Raw genomic sequence first — 15,386 nt, 5'->3', positions numbered from 1 at the left:
TGCTGCTGGTCAGCACCTGAACTTACTGCTTGGTTAGAGAGGCGCCCTGACCTTGAAGCTAAACCCTAAAATCCTCAGAGGTTCCAGTTCTTTTCAAGTCAGCCAGCGGGGAGAGGCTGGGAGGGATGCATGGAAGGATAAAAGGAAAGCAGTACTCCTTGACTGGGACTGAGCTCCATCCTCGCAGCCGACTCCCTGCCCAAGGCTGGGTTTTGCAGTGACCTGGGCAAAAAGGGTTTATCAAGCCTTCCGAGAGGCCAGCAGGGTCCCGAGAAATTCATCAGGAATTCAGCATTCAGCCCTCCCTCTGCTCTGCTCGCAGCATTTGTGGTTGATGACATCGAGTCCATCTTTGAGGAGCACCGAATCTGCAGCAACGTCAACCTCTGCCAGACCCCGCAGACGGTGCGAGACAAGGGTGTGTATGTCAGAGATGAGAACAAGTTTATCTTCACCGATGTTCGGGTTGGGCACCGGGCCACAGCTCGCTTCAAGATCCACAACGTCAACAAAGTCCCCTGCAATGTGGTCCTTTCCATCAAACCCATCGCCGGTGAGGTAAGAACAAGAGGCCAGGGTGACCGTTGCTCTTTACAGGCTGCGCTGCCTTGTTCTCCAGACTCGCTGCTTCCTCTTGCCCGCACTAGTCCAGCTCCGTGCAGGTCAGGCTGCAGGGGGGAGCAGCAGTGCCAGGGTGGCAGTTCTGAATTTGGCACGTCTCGAGCAAGGCTTTGGCTCGCCGCTCTGGGTCTTTGGTGGGAGACCCAAACCCTTCTGCACATCTCTTGGAAGCCCGCTCGGAGGGGGCCTTTACTGGCCTGACGTGCCTGGGCTCAAAGCAGACCATTCCCTCAGGCTCCCTGGCCTTTTCCTTCTCTTTAAAGGCCAGTTTGAGGTTAGTCGCGGGGTTTCCGTGCAGTGCCCCCCTCCCTTGTGTGCTGGGGTGGCTGCCCAGTGCTCAAAGCCAGCTTTTGCGCTCCTGGGCTCCCTGTGCAAGGTCAGCACCGCTTTGGAGTCACCCCCTGCGATGGAAGGAGCCTGCCCAGGGCAAGCAGGAAGGGAGACACGCTGTCTGGGGCTGTTCCCGGTGACGCATATAAGAATAAGACTGCGTAAGAAACACCGAAGGATGTTTCCTCCTAACAGGGCTCTGTGGGTTCCCCCAAGTTTCACAGCCCCATCAGGGACATTTTCAAGGTGGATCCCGTTCGGATGTGCGTGCCCAGCTGCTCCCACGCCTTTGCTACGGTGACCTTCACTCCACAGATGATGCAGAGCTACCAGTGCACTTTTGAGGCTTCCCTCGATGTCCTGGCGAGGTAACTCCCCCTGTGAAATCTGGGCAGGGGGACCTGCCTGATGGCTGCCCCTCCTCTGGGAGGACCCCGACCTCTTGTTAACCCTGATGCTCTCAGTAGCCTTAGGCAGAGTGCTTAGCATTAGAGAATGGAGGAGGCGGTAACTACTAGACAGAGTAGAAGGAGAAGGGGGTATAGCTTAGCCTCGAGTGACTGTGAAGACAGTGCAGCATTTGGCAGCCAACTGGGAGTTAGTGAATCCGAAAGAAATGGAGATGTGCAACAGTTGAGCTGGGGCTTTCCAAGGACAAAGGTTTAGATGAAGCCGTTTCTGTGCCAGCCAGCCAGCGTGCGTTATTTCCTCCTTGTTTCTGTTAAAATGAGATGATTGTATGTGATTACCTGGGGTATGTTAAGCTAGTCTCTGTCAAAGGAGCGACTGGAGCCCTTTTAAAAGAGGAGCCCAGTTCCCCTGTCCTGGGACGTGTGTACCAGGGCCCTGACCGGCTCTTCCCCAGCCGTTTAGTGGCTGAGTCAGGACAAGTCAGCTTTCTGCTCTAGTACGCAATTCCTTTTTTAGCGTCCTTGGAAATAATCATTACTGATGGTGCTATTTATTTTTCCCTTCTTGCTTTTATACTATTTCCATGCTGCGCTCGTGCTTTTTGCATGTGTCTCATATCATCGCAGCCAGTGAATTTGCCATGTCTCACCTGTCGCCTCATTATTTACCTGCTGTGCTGCACGATTCGATTCAGTGACATGTTCTTTAACTGCTACTCTGGAAGGCTCTGGCTCTTCAGAGCTCTTGTGAATGGCCCTGATCGGACTGGGAGGAGGGGGGTGGAGGAGACCTGTGTCGTGGGGTACAGGAGCACCAGCCAGGGGAAATGCAGTGGGTGGCCCCTGCTTTGTTGCTTGCCAGGTGGGAAATTGGTTAGTGCCAGCCGTCATGATTTCTCCTCTGCCTTTCCTGCAGCCCTGCAGCAATTAAAGCGCAAAGCCTGACCTTCCGTGTCAGTGGAGATGGGACTCTGCCTCGGGTGACAGTCCTGCGCCCGGTACTTCACAGTAAGAGAGGGAACCCTCTGCTGGTCTTTAAGAAGCTGTTGCTGGGTGATTCACAAAAACTCCCTCTGGTCCTTCGTAATGGTGGCACCCTACCTGTCCAGGTGAGGACCTGCTCAGGAAATGCTCTGGTCTGGGAACAAGTGCTTGTCTCGTGGAGAAAAGGTCCCAGGAAGCATGGCAGACCTGGAAACAGCTCTCAAATTCTTTTTAAGCAAATGAATGACTTGTAATTTCCAGGAAGAGAGTTCCTCTTGGAAATGCGATTTTTCTGACTAGCCTATCCTTTTCAGTTAAATACAACGCAAGAAAGTTGGTGGGGTGTTTTCCCCCCATCTCTCTTCTCACGCTTTGATTCTCGGGTGGGCACGTGTGATGTCCTAGTTGCATTAGATTGTATTTGATCCCATTTTACTACACTTTAATGAAAAATTCTGTTCATTACTTTTGTATCCCAGCGCCTCTGAACACTTCTTTTTTCTGTCTAGTTTTACTTGAACTTTGTAAGTTTAGCTACGAGCTGTGTTTGAAGCGGAGAAGCATGCTGGATGCCCCGTGCTGGACCAGCACCAGTACGGTGCCAACCCACGTGTCACCCTGTACCCACACCAGTGTGGTTGTGCTCTGTGTTCCTTTTTCTCAGTTGACGATAGACCTGTTGGATGAAGCGGGAGTTTTCTTCTTGAAAGCCAGGCCCACCACACAGTGCGTCTACCAAGCTGGGGGCGTGAAGGAGGACTCTCCTGCAGGACGTAAATCCAGTAAGCGTGAAGCGCGGTCATCCACACAGGGGAGAAATGTGTGCCCTGCTCTTGGCTTGGCCAAGCAGCCGCCAAATGTTAGATGTTGTTTCTTTGCTGGGGCTCTCTGTACCCCCAGCTTCTCATGTGGACTCTGCGCAGGGCTTCCTCCTAGAAAGTGGTTGGAAGTTTTTTCTGTTCCTCTGGACATGGTGGGTTGAGTTGCGGGGGCCTATCACCACTTCAGCGGACTATCTGAGGTCTTTGCTGCGTGTGAGAGTAGCAGCCTGAATGGAGGCAGCCCCTGAGCCCACAGCCAGCCAACAGAAGCCAAACCCATTCTTTGGCTCAGCTTTACGTGTGGCAGGAGCTGACTGACTGCAGTTTGAGTGAGCGCTGGGTGTTAACCTGTGTTTAAGACACTTCAGCAGTGATACGCGTGGTGCTGTCGTAGCCTTGTGAACATAGGAGGAGGGTCTGGCACCATTGGTGGGAGAACCTGTGCTTGGAGGCAGCTGGGTTTCAGCCCCTTACGCCCCACGGAAATATTTCAGCGGTACAGCTGTATCACTTGTCGCTGATTCCATTGCTGTGCAGAGAGAAAGCCTCACACCGCTCTCCTGGTCCTGCTCCGTGGGGAATTAGCAGAGTTTGACGTGCTTTTCAAACCCACCCTGGCCCAACGTGTGGAAGGCAGGATCCACCTGTCAGTGGTGAACAACCCGTATGAGGAGACCGACATTCAGCTGGTGGGCGAAGGCTACGAGGATGACTTCACGCTAGATAACATCCACGGACTGGTGGCAGACAGTGAGGAGGAGGAGAATGCTGAGGGCAATCTAGAGGAAGACGTAATTGAGGGTAAGAGAGGAAAGGCTGCCCAGGTGGATCAAGGAACAGGAAAACAGACGTTTCTGCTCACCCTGTGCCGCGCACCTGCGGTCCAGCTTCAGCAGCCAGATCCTGCTGCCTTTTGTAGCCTGCAGAGGCTTAAGAGGCAGCTTGAGAGCAGAAGAGAAGATCTTCTGTCAAGGGAGAAGCTTGCAGGCTAGCAGGGAAGGGTCAGAGATACCCACGTTCAGCTGGGTATCTCCAAAAGGAGGGCTGCCAGCCCATGGTATGCTATGGAGATGAAGCCTGTGCCTAATGATTTGTGCCCTCGATATACGCAGCCTGTGCTGTCACCCCCTGACCTGGCGGTCTGGGAGCATGCTGGCTCTGTGCAGAGGGGCAGTGCATGCTGTGCTGCGTGGCTCTGCACAGCCACAGCCACGGGTTTAGGCATGTGGCAGGGCGCTTCCATGGAAGCGGGAGGATGGGGAACTGCGTCTCCCCAGGGAGGAAGGCTTGGAGCAAGGAAGAGTTGGCCACGCCTGTCTCTGTGGATGTGAGGGGGGTGGATGGACCTCAGGCACACTGAGACCTCCTGCTCTCATTCCTAGCAGCTGCCAGAGTGAATCACATCCCGTTTGGGGACTGTCACATTGGGAAACCCTACAGCGTGACCTTCACCATCACCAACCGCAGCAGGACGGAGGCGATGCGGTTTGAGTGGCTGGCAGACACCCCATTTCACTTCTCCCCCAAGGTGAGTTTGGATGGCTCTGCCTTTTCCCATTGCTCCAGCCCTGCCCGGCGGGTTCCCAGGAGCTGGCAGGGAGTCACCACGTACCGGTGAGAGCCTGTTTCAGTGCCACAAAGGAGCTGCAATCCCTGGCTTAGCTGGCGCGGGGCTGTCAACCCCACAGAAAAGGCTCAGTGTTACGGGAGGTGGCATCTTTTGTATTTTCCTCTGTCAAACCTCAGATGAATACACGGTAAGAGGCAGATTCCTGGCACAGCTGCTCACCACATCGATCTCTTTGCTGTCAGTCCTGCCCTTGCTAGTGATTCCAGTTAGGTCTTGGCTCTCTGGTTCTCCCTAGGTGGGACACCTCCATGCTGGCTGTGCTAAGGCCATCACAGTGACCTTGAAATCGGATGTCGCGGTCACCTTCAAAATGCACCCTGTGAAGTGCAAGGTGGCTAGGATCACCTTCGCGCTGCCGCCGGAGCAGATTAAAGACTGGGATGACTGCCTGCGCACCATCAAGTGGGTGGATACCACCATGAGGGGCCCAGGAGCCACGTGGCCTGTGAAGAAGAAGGTAAGAAACGCAAACAGGAAAAGCTAACGGAGCTGCTACAAAAAAACCCTGGCAGGCCACCATCTCTGCTGGCTGAGCAGCTCCTGCATCCTCCTGACGTTTAATCCATCCGTGAGGTTCACCCGCAGTGCGTTTTGGGGGAGAGGCAGATGCAGTGACCTGTGACACCAACACAAAATGGGGAGGTCTTTTGACAAGACACGTTTAGCCACATGCAAACTACCGGTCTCTGCCAAAAGCTGAAGTGTTGCAACCTGTTTGAACGGGAGGGCACATTTTACGATTTTATCACGTTTTGTGGTGTTAAAATTTCTTCATCAAATTCAGTGCCTTGTCACCAACAGGGAGTTTAAGACGCTGCACTCTGACTCTTGTTTTGGAGTGGAGAGCCACACTAGTGCTCTTGTGTGTGCGCTGGCCAGCCCACCGGCACATGGTGGGTGAGCTGTCAGCTCTGCCTACACCGATAGCAGAGATTTTGGTGGTGGTGCCCATGTTGTGTGGGATGTCTCATTGTGGAGCAGCCCGGGCGCTGCGTGGCAGTCGTGCAGCAGTCTGGAGAAGCATCGCTCCAGAAACTGCCACACACACATACCTGGAGTGACGGTTCCTCCCTAGTTTCTGAGCCTTTTTAAGACCTGTAAACCACACTTCTTCCCCGTCAGCAGCAGCACTCGGAGGCTTTCCTAGTGAGTTCGTCCCCATTCCAAAATGCCCATCCCCAGCCCTCACCAGCGTGGCTGTTGCCCCACACATGGTGTCTGGAAAGCACCTCCCGCTAAGACAAGAGGGAAAAGGTGCTTTCTGGTTTTGTTCAGTCTTGGGGTTCTCCATCCACAGACCTCCCACAGGGGAACTTAATCCTAATTTAGAGGCCTGCTGGATCTGTAGCGGGCCATGAAAAAGGTCTGACACTCTACAGGGTTGAAACACAGGGAGAGGTACCTATGACCCGGTCATTGTCCCCATGGGTGTACTCTCAGTCGTGGTGGTGATTATGGTGTTCAGTCGGTAGAAACAAACACTGTAATGGAAGGGTTAAATTTTATCACCTTCCCGGGGAAATAAATGGGAATGGTCCTTTCTAGCCCCTGTACGTGGCTGATCTTGGAGGCCAAAAGCCTCCTCTTGCTCAGCCGGGCTTTCTAGGCTCTGCTCAGTGATTCTTCCCTTTCCTGTTTGGAGGTGATCGAGACAGACCCAGAACCAGCTCACACTGTCCTGGAGGAGAGCAGCCGTGAGGTGGAGCTTTGCCTCAGTGCTGTTGTCGACTACGCTGAGCTCAAGCTGGATACGGACACGATTCAAGGAAGTTCAAGGAGACCTTGCTCTTCCAGATGAGGACATTCACGTGAGAGCCAGAGGCCAGGCAGGGACCCGTGCGTGGGAGCTGCCTTTGCCCAGGGCTGACCTGGTGCCTGCTTCGCCGGAGCCGTGCCGTGCTCTCTGGTGGCCTCTGCTTCTCCTTCTACTCGTGGTCTGGCGAAAATAAAGGCAATAAAGTGCCAATAAAGGCAAAAAAACCCCACTGACGTGTTTATTGCTTGGCCACTTAATAAACCTCTTCTAATTTCTAACTGGGTGGTTAGGCCTGGCGGGGGGTGGGGGCAGGGGTGTGTGTGCTGCTGCCTGCTGGTTCTGAGGTTTCAGCTTCCACACATCCTGGGCGCCTGGAGATGCCTCACATGTGGACTCGAGTCCCTTCTAGGGCTTTGTGTTCAGTCTCACCTGCTGTTCTTCTCTTTAAACAAGTCATGTATTGTTTCATCCTGTCCAAGTCCTGGCAGGGTGCTGGGGCCTGCGTATCTGCACGTAAAGCCAAGCAGGAGATGGTGGCCGCCATCCTGCCAAGACGTGCCAGGAAAGGTTCGATTCTGCCATGCCTTTCTGCTGACAACAACCATGGGTTTGCTTCCATTGCGTGTTGCCTGTCCTCATCTGCTCAAGGGCAAGTTTGCAGTCAAAATAATGTCAAACTGAATAAGACCCTTGGATTAAGTCTCCTGGGCACCATGCCTGCCCTTTCCTCTTTAACCTCCAAACTTTGAAACACTTTGTCTCGGGGCAGCCCAGGGCAGTGGTCTAGACGTGGCAGAGTTACCTGGGGACAAAGATACTCCTGAGCATCAAGGAAGGGGTACCAGAAGCTCACCATACAGTGTTACTTTTCTACTTGCTTTGTATTTATTGGTCATTGTCTTTTCACTCCTCCTTCTTGCTTTTCAGTTCCATACTGTCCAACACGGGCAATGTGGCCCTGGAATACAACCGGATGGCGGCTGTGGAGGACGAAAGGGCACTGAGCCACACTGGGGAGCTGCTTCCACCCAGTCTGGATGGTAAGGTGCTGCAGCAAATGAAGAGACGGGACACAGCTTGATGCAAGCAAGTTGTCCATTTATTAGTGATTTTCTTACAATTACATATGTTTCTACCTTCTACATATTACACACTGATTGGTTAAATCTTAGTGTAAAAAACACGGATTGGTTGATATTTAAGGCACACCGTTAGAACAATAGGAACTTATTAGTTTACCTTGACATAGCAACAATTTCTATACCCAAATTAGGGGGTTTCTTTCTACGCGGCTTTCTTGATTAACAAAGTTACATATCGGCGCCATCCGTTCCCTTCTCTGGCTACTTGTTTCTCTGTCCGTCTGGTTGCCTCCTCAACTGTGACGGCTCAGGGGTCTGCAGTTAGCTTGTTCCTTGGTTCCCAGGGCTTGTGCCCTACAAGTTCTAACAAGTCTCTACTCATCAGGCTATCAGTACTTGGACTCTTGTCCTTGAGGCCTTGTCCTACATCTCCCCCTTCCTGTTGCACAAAAAGAACCCTGAAATCGAATGAGTTATTAATTTTTGTAAGCATTGTAAAAGACAAGGTGTAAGTAATAAAACAAACAAAAACGCAACTAAAGCATATATAATCATCTTCACTAAACTTAACCATTCTGAAATGCCCCAACCACTAATATCTAACCAATCCCAAGTATCACTTTGTTGAAGATGAGAAACTCCATCCTTCAATCTTTGGATGCTAGCATGAATTGATTCCGAATGATCTGAAAGGTTCATGCAACACATCCCTTCAAACTCTTCACAACCGTGACCTTGTGCCAGAAGCAAAAAATCTGTTGTTGCAGCTCTATTTTGTAATGTCGCGTGGCGAACACTATCAACATCTAATAAAAGACCAGACAGGGCACTGCTTGTGGCATTAGTTTGTTTGGCAAGCCAACAGCCAAGCTTATCTAATGTCGCTAGAGCCTTTCCTGCAGCAGCTCCAGGCAACAGAAGAGATGCAATAAAGCGTTGGCCAAAGGACCAAAATTGCATGTTATCATCACAATCGGAGGCAAATGCATGAACGCCACGCTTTGTCCTTCGAGAGTAGCAATGTTGTAAAATCATAGATGTGTTAGGAGTCAGGACGGAAAGTCACCCTAAGCTACACGGACCTCCTTTTATATGAGAAGGAATGACAGGCCATGCTCGATCACCACAAGTAAAAAATACTCCAGTAGGTAGTAAGAGCGGAGCATTGCTAGATTTAGACAAGTTGTTAGCAGTGTAATTACACCAGATACTTGCATTTCTAAAAACAGGATGAATAGGGGAAACGTCCCATTCCCTAGATTGATTCTTTCCCATGTAGTTAAATTTTATGCAAAAATCCATTTTTACAGAACCAAGGAGTTCAATTTCTTGTGGTTCCAAAGTGGCCAGTGGGAGATGGGGTATCCATACATCCCAATTGTCTGTCACATTTTTTGATACGTTTTTGGGTGGAAAAAGACTTTGAAGGTCCCTAGTATAGGCCATTCATCTAATGGTAAGCCCACAAGACAGGTGGAAAAAGGCTGATCTGGAGAGGCCATAGCAAGACACAGAGTATCCTGTCCAGTCAAGTTCGCCAATGTGACCCAAACATTTACCTTTGGTAGAAAAGGGGGATAAGAGCTACCTTCAATAGGCCAAGGTCCAGGTATGAACATCATTATCCATATTACTGACAATGCTTGTTTCTCTTTTTCTTTTTCCATTGTCGTTTTACAACCAGCCATTCTTCTGGTCGTACTGTCCACGACCGAGGCACTGCAATTGATTGTCCACACTCTAATCCTACAATAATGTTCTTGTTAATAATATAAATTCTGCTTGTTAATGCAATATATTGAAACAACAACCGTGCAATAGCCCGTACTTCTAGGCTTTCAATCAATGATAAAAAATTTGCAAAAACTAAGTTTGGCAAAATCTCAGAACCTAACCCTGTAACTCCCTCTAATTCCAAAAGAGGTTTTCCCATAAAACATTCAGCCCACTGTATCTGATTAAACCTTAATATTTGATTATTACACTCAGAACACATCCAATGACCCCATCTGTCCCTTAGTCTTACAACTCGCCAGCGATCGTGATCACAGAGTTCACAATGGATCTTGATCCACGGTCGACAAGATGGTCCGTGTTCATAGCAACATAACTGTAGAAATCGAGACGCTGTCCAATCTGGTTCATGACGGTGTCGTTGAAAGTCGATGTAAGGGAAGATAATATCTGCTAGTGGTGCCGTCAGTGCGCTGGGGATCTGGTCTGGTCCAAACGTATTACCTTTGTTAAGTGGTTTAATCCAGGGTGATATTGTCCGTTCCAAGCGCTGTAAAAAGCGAAACCTAGATGCTATATCCTGAATTTGTTTACCTGACATTAATGCAAAACAGAAATCCTCACGCAGTTTTTATTTCATTCTGTAGGGTCGGTGTCGGTATCAGTTGTCTGCGGTAAAGGTTCACGGAAAGGTCGTACATTCTTTGCTGGGATCCATCTGGGTCCTTTTTCTGTGGAGACACAAGCATAACCTTTTCCCCATGTAACAAGAGGATATGGTCCCATAATTTTACCTGTTTCTGGATCTCGGACCAACACTGGGGCTTTAACCTGTGCCTCAAAAGATGTATTTGCAGTGAAATGTCGAACTATCGGTGGGTTGTTATCTATTAAAGAACAATTTAAAAAATTAAAAACATACAACGCTTTCTGTAACCGTTCCTCTGGAATAGCCATTCCCATTCCCCCTTTTTGTTGTTGTAATAGACGTTTTAGAGACTGATGAGACCCTTCAATGAGAGATTGACCGGTGGGGGAATGAGGAATGCCAGTAATATGAGTTATACCCCATAGGGCAAAAAAGGTTTTTATAGTTGTTGAAACATAAGCTGGACCATTATCTGTCTTGATCTCTGAGGGAATACCCAAAGTAGCAAAAGCACGCATTAAATGTCTACGAACAGCTCGTGCCTTTTCTCCTGTGTGACACGAGGCAAACAAGGCACCTGAAAATGTATCAATGGAGGAGTGGATATATTTAAGGTTACCAAATTCAGAATACTGTGTGACATCTGTTTGCCATAACGGTAGGCTTTGTAATCCTCTAGGATTAACTCCTGCAGCAACTGATGGGAAAGAATGTTTTTGACAATCAGGACAGACAGCAATAATATTTGATGCTTGTTGAGAAGGAAGGTCAAACTGTCGTTTAAGAGCTCCAGCATTTTGATGGAAAAAAGAGTGACTTCGTTTAGCTTGTGCAATACGGTCTGGCAGTACTTGAACTGGTAACGTCAATAGATCAGCTCGTCGATTGCCTTCTGCAAGAAAACCAGGTAGTGAGGTGTGAGACCTAATATGCATAACAAGGTGCAGATCGAGCGTCCAAAAGGAAAACAAGTTCCTGTAACAGGGTAAAGAGTTGTGAATGTGAAACATTCCGCAGCACAGAAGCTCCAGCTCGTCTAACAATACCTGCAACATAAGCGGAATCAGTAACAAGGTTGAGTGGTACGTTCCATTTTCGGAAAACACGAACAACTGCATTCAGTTCTCCTGTTTGAGGTGAACCGGAGACTGTCTCTATGTCCGAGTCCCATCGTCTCCGTTGATCATCCCACCATAGGAGAACAGATTTATGTGATTTGCCCGATCCATCTGTAAACACAGTAAGTGCCTGTAGGGGTTGCTCGCTTCTTCTGGGTTTTAACATCAGACGAAAGTCAATGTTAAACAGTTTGTGTGAAGGTGGATGGGAAGTTATTTGGCCTGTATAGTCGGCAAGTGCCATAACAAAGGTGTCTGATTGCTGATAAAGCCATTGTAAGTATACTGTTGTTATTGGTAGACAAATACAGACAAAATCCTTCCCTGATAAGGTTAACAGGCGTGATCTAGCTTTAACAATCAGGGAGGCAAGCATTTCATGTTGTGTCAAAATAGTTTTTGTAGGCTGGTTAGGTAAAAAGATCCATTCAATAATTAACAAGGGGTCTGAGTTCTGAAGGTCCCATTGAAATATCAGGGCATGAGGCTGTCGAGCAGGGTTTAAAATAATCAAGTAAAAAGGTAGTTCAGGAGCCCATCGGTGGGCCTGTCGAGAAGCGATAGCTGAGGCAACCTTTTGTAGAGATGTATCTGCTTCAGGGTTAAGATTACGTGGAGAACAAAGATTAGTGTCCCCTTTTAGTAGTTCAAACAGAGGACCCAAGTCTGTATTAGAAATTCCCAATAGTGGTCGAACCCAATTTATTGTTCCCAGTAATTTTTGTGCATCATGCAGGTTTCTTACATTGGTATTGATCTGCAATGGTTGAGGAACAATAGTTTGTGCTCTTATTCGCCAGCCCAGATATTTCCAAGGGGGAAACTTCTGGACCTTTTCTGTTGCTATACAGAGACCTGCCGAATTCACGGCATCTGTGACAAGGGCTACAGCTTTCTCCATGACTTCGTGATGTTGTGCTGCCACTAAAAGGTCATCCATATAATGATACAATAACACAGTAGGCATAGCATTTTGGACAGGACTGAGTATTTTTGCAACGTACCATTGACACATTGTAGGGCTATTTTTCATACCTTGTGGCAGTACAACCCACTGATATCTCTGCAACGGAGCTTGCATGGTGATGCTTGGAAATGAAAAGGCAAATTTCGGGGCATCATCTGGATGTAACGGGATACTGAAAAAGCAATCTTTAAGATCTATGACAGTCAGATGCCAATGTCGAGGGATCATAGCTGGGGACGGGAGCCCGGGTTGGAGGGCTCCCATATCTTCCATAGCATCATTAATTTTTCTGAGATCATGGAGCAAGCGCCACTTGCCAGTTTGTTTTTTAATAACAAAAACAGGTCAATTCCATGGGCTAGTAGAAGGTACAATGTGTCCTTGGGACAGTTGTTCTGAGACTAAGTTTTGAAGTGCGCGAAGTTTTTCCAAAGGAAGGGGCCATTGATCCACCCAAATAGGAACATCAGATTTCCAGGTTATTTTTAGGGTGTCGTGCACTTCAGTGACCCCATCTAAAAATGTGTGCGGATAGACATTCCCCATTGTGACAATACATCACGTCCCCACAAAACCATAGGGACAGGCAGCACAAAAGGTTTAACAGAAGCCACATGTCCCTCTGGTCCTTGAATTCAAATTAGTTCCAAACTCTGACGACTATTACCGGTCCCCCCTATCCCAGCCAGTGCCTGAGAGACATTAGTCAGCGGCCATTGCGGAGGCCATTTGGCTTGAGAAATTACGGTGACATCAGCTCCAGTGTCAATGATCCCATTTAGTGCTATTTGTTGGTCATTGTAAATAAGGGTACACTGATACATAGGTCGCTGTGGAGAAATGGATTGTACCCACAAAATGTGAGGTAACCCTGTAGATCCAAAACCTCCCCTCCTCTGCGGAGGATGATCAGTGATAAGAGAGTTTACCGTTGCTGGAATCAGAATCAATTGCGCTATTCTACTACCCTGAGCTATCGTACAAGGTGGAAATGGAGTCCGTGCCATAATTTTGCTTTCGTCCACACTGTCATAGTCAATAACACCTGGTAAAACAAATAGACCAAAAAATGTTGTGGAAGATCTACCAATTAACAGAGCTTGTGTATCAGGGGGTAATGGTCCTTTGACATTTGTTGATAATAAATGAACCGAGGAATCGAGCAGTGTTACTGTGTGTGAGGTTGCCAGGTCCAATCCGGCGCTGCCTGAGGTTGCTGGACAGAGACTTGAGGTGTCGGTACTTCTCTCCGAGCTTGTTGAAATGTCAGCTGTGGCACTTGTGTCTGCGCGCATCGCTGCCCCGCGCTCCGCGGTCGGTTTCCCTGTGTCGGTTGTCCCTGGAAGTCATACTTAGATCGACATCGATTAGCATAATGACGCCCTTTCTGACATTTCGGACAAAATCCAGGACCAGGAGGTTGTTGTTTATTCCCCACAGCCCAAGCAAGACAATTTCTTTTTAGATGACCAGGCTTACCACAACCATAGCAATTCCCCACACCATGCATCGTTGCAAAAGCAGCAGCCATAGCTTCAAACTTGTGGTCAACCGTACCGATTCGGTTACATGCTTCCACCATTTCCACCAGAGTGGGGTTCGGGTTGGGAAGAGACTTCAGTAGCCTTTTACAATCGGCATTAGCATTTTCAACAGCTAGTTTTGTTAGCAATATATCCCAATCTTCCGCATTATCTACTTGATGTTCCAAAGCCTGTTTTAGTCTATCAATAAACTGCATATAAGGTTCTCGAGACTCCTGAGTGATGTTAGTAAAAGCTTTTTGTGGCTTTTGTACATCAGGAACCTGGAAAAAAGCCTTTTTCGCCTCTTCTCTAATTGCCTCGAGAGCCGCACGGGGGCAGTGTTGAGCCCGCGCTACCGGATCAGCACGTGCCCCGGTGCCCGTACGATGCTCTATTGTCAGTGCAGCTAATGCAGCATCATTACGGTTAACGTACGTGAGCAGGAGTGCTTGCAGTCCCCCTCTCCAGTGCGACTCCCACAACGTGTACTGAGTCGGGGTTAGCAGCAATCGTGCTAAAGGTTTCAAATCATGAGGAGCATGACATAAGTATCAAACACAGAAGATAACAGGCTTATAAAATAGGGAGAAGAAATGCCACGTTCCGTAACAGTGCGGCACAGTTCTTTAACAACCAAAAAGGAAAGAGCCTCCCATCGTGCTCCCCCTGCCCGACCCTGAGAATACAAGACCGGAGCAACTATAGTTTTAGCCATTTCTAGATCCCCCTCCTTTAAGGCTTGTTTCTTTATTTTTGCCCACACATCACGCAGATCAGGAGGGTATAAATCAGGCTCTTGTTCAGGGTCTACCGGTCCCGGGTCAAAGGGGTCGTCTTCTGGCGGATACCCCACTGCATTGACACCCAGGGGTTTAGAGCACTGTGATTTAGAGGCTGATAAGGACAGGGCTATATGAGCTTGCGACTCCTCCTCTCCTTCCTCTGCCTTTTCTTTTTGTGCTTTCATAGTCTCAAAAATAACTCTCCACGAAGAGAGCAGATGGTGGGACTCAGTATCGCCTTTTGTCGCAGAATCCCACAATTTCACCCCTGTGTCGTCCCAAAGTTCCCGCGTGAAAATTGTAGTTGCAGTCACTGCAGGCATATTTACTTGCACCCACTTAAGCATTGCTTTAAGGTCATGCCCAGAAATACTTTTCTCATGTTTGTTAGGGAGACCTTTCATAAGCTCATAAACGTCTCCTTCTGGGGACGAAGCCTGATTCCCCATTACGGATTTCCCACAGCTCACCTCTCAACTCCGGAGGGATTTCTGGTCGGCTCCCGCTTCCTTTCAGCAGATCATTCAAAGTTCTGTGGGATTCGCTGCATGTCGCTCAGTTAGGCAATTCGAGAGCCCTTCACGTCAGATCCTTCACTGGATCACGTCAGGGTCACCAATTTGCGGCGAATGAAGAGACGGGACACAGCTTGATGCAAGCAAGTTGTTGGTTTATTAGTGATTTTCTTACAATTATACGTTTCTACCTTCTACATATTACACACTGATTGGTTAAATCTTAAGCGTAAAAACACTGATCGGTTGATACTTAAGGCACACCGTTAGAACAATAGGAACTTATTAGTTTACCTTGACATAGCAACAATTTCTATTCCCAAATTAGGGGGTTTCTTTCTACGCGGCTTTCTTGATTAACAAAGTTACATATCGGCGCCATCCGTTCCCTTCTCTGGCTACTTGTTTCTCTGTCCGTCTGGTTGCCTCCTCAACTGTGACGGCTCAGGGGTCTGCAGTTA

The 15,386-nt window shown here is 48.7% G+C and overlaps 1 pseudogene; it reads left to right on the top strand.

Moving 5' to 3' along the window:
- Positions 1 to 6,767, top strand: part of LOC129735195 (hydrocephalus-inducing protein homolog) — a 99,208-nt pseudogene extending 92,441 nt beyond the window's left edge.
- The last annotated feature ends 8,619 nt before the right edge of the window (positions 6,768 to 15,386 follow it).

The sequence above is a fragment of the Falco cherrug genome, unplaced genomic scaffold, assembly GCF_023634085.1.
Source record: "Falco cherrug isolate bFalChe1 unplaced genomic scaffold, bFalChe1.pri scaffold_58, whole genome shotgun sequence".
In the NCBI taxonomy this organism is placed as follows: domain Eukaryota; kingdom Metazoa; phylum Chordata; class Aves; order Falconiformes; family Falconidae; genus Falco; species Falco cherrug.
The sequence above is the reverse complement of the archived record's forward strand: the minus strand, read 5'-3'. Positions and strand labels throughout refer to the sequence as shown.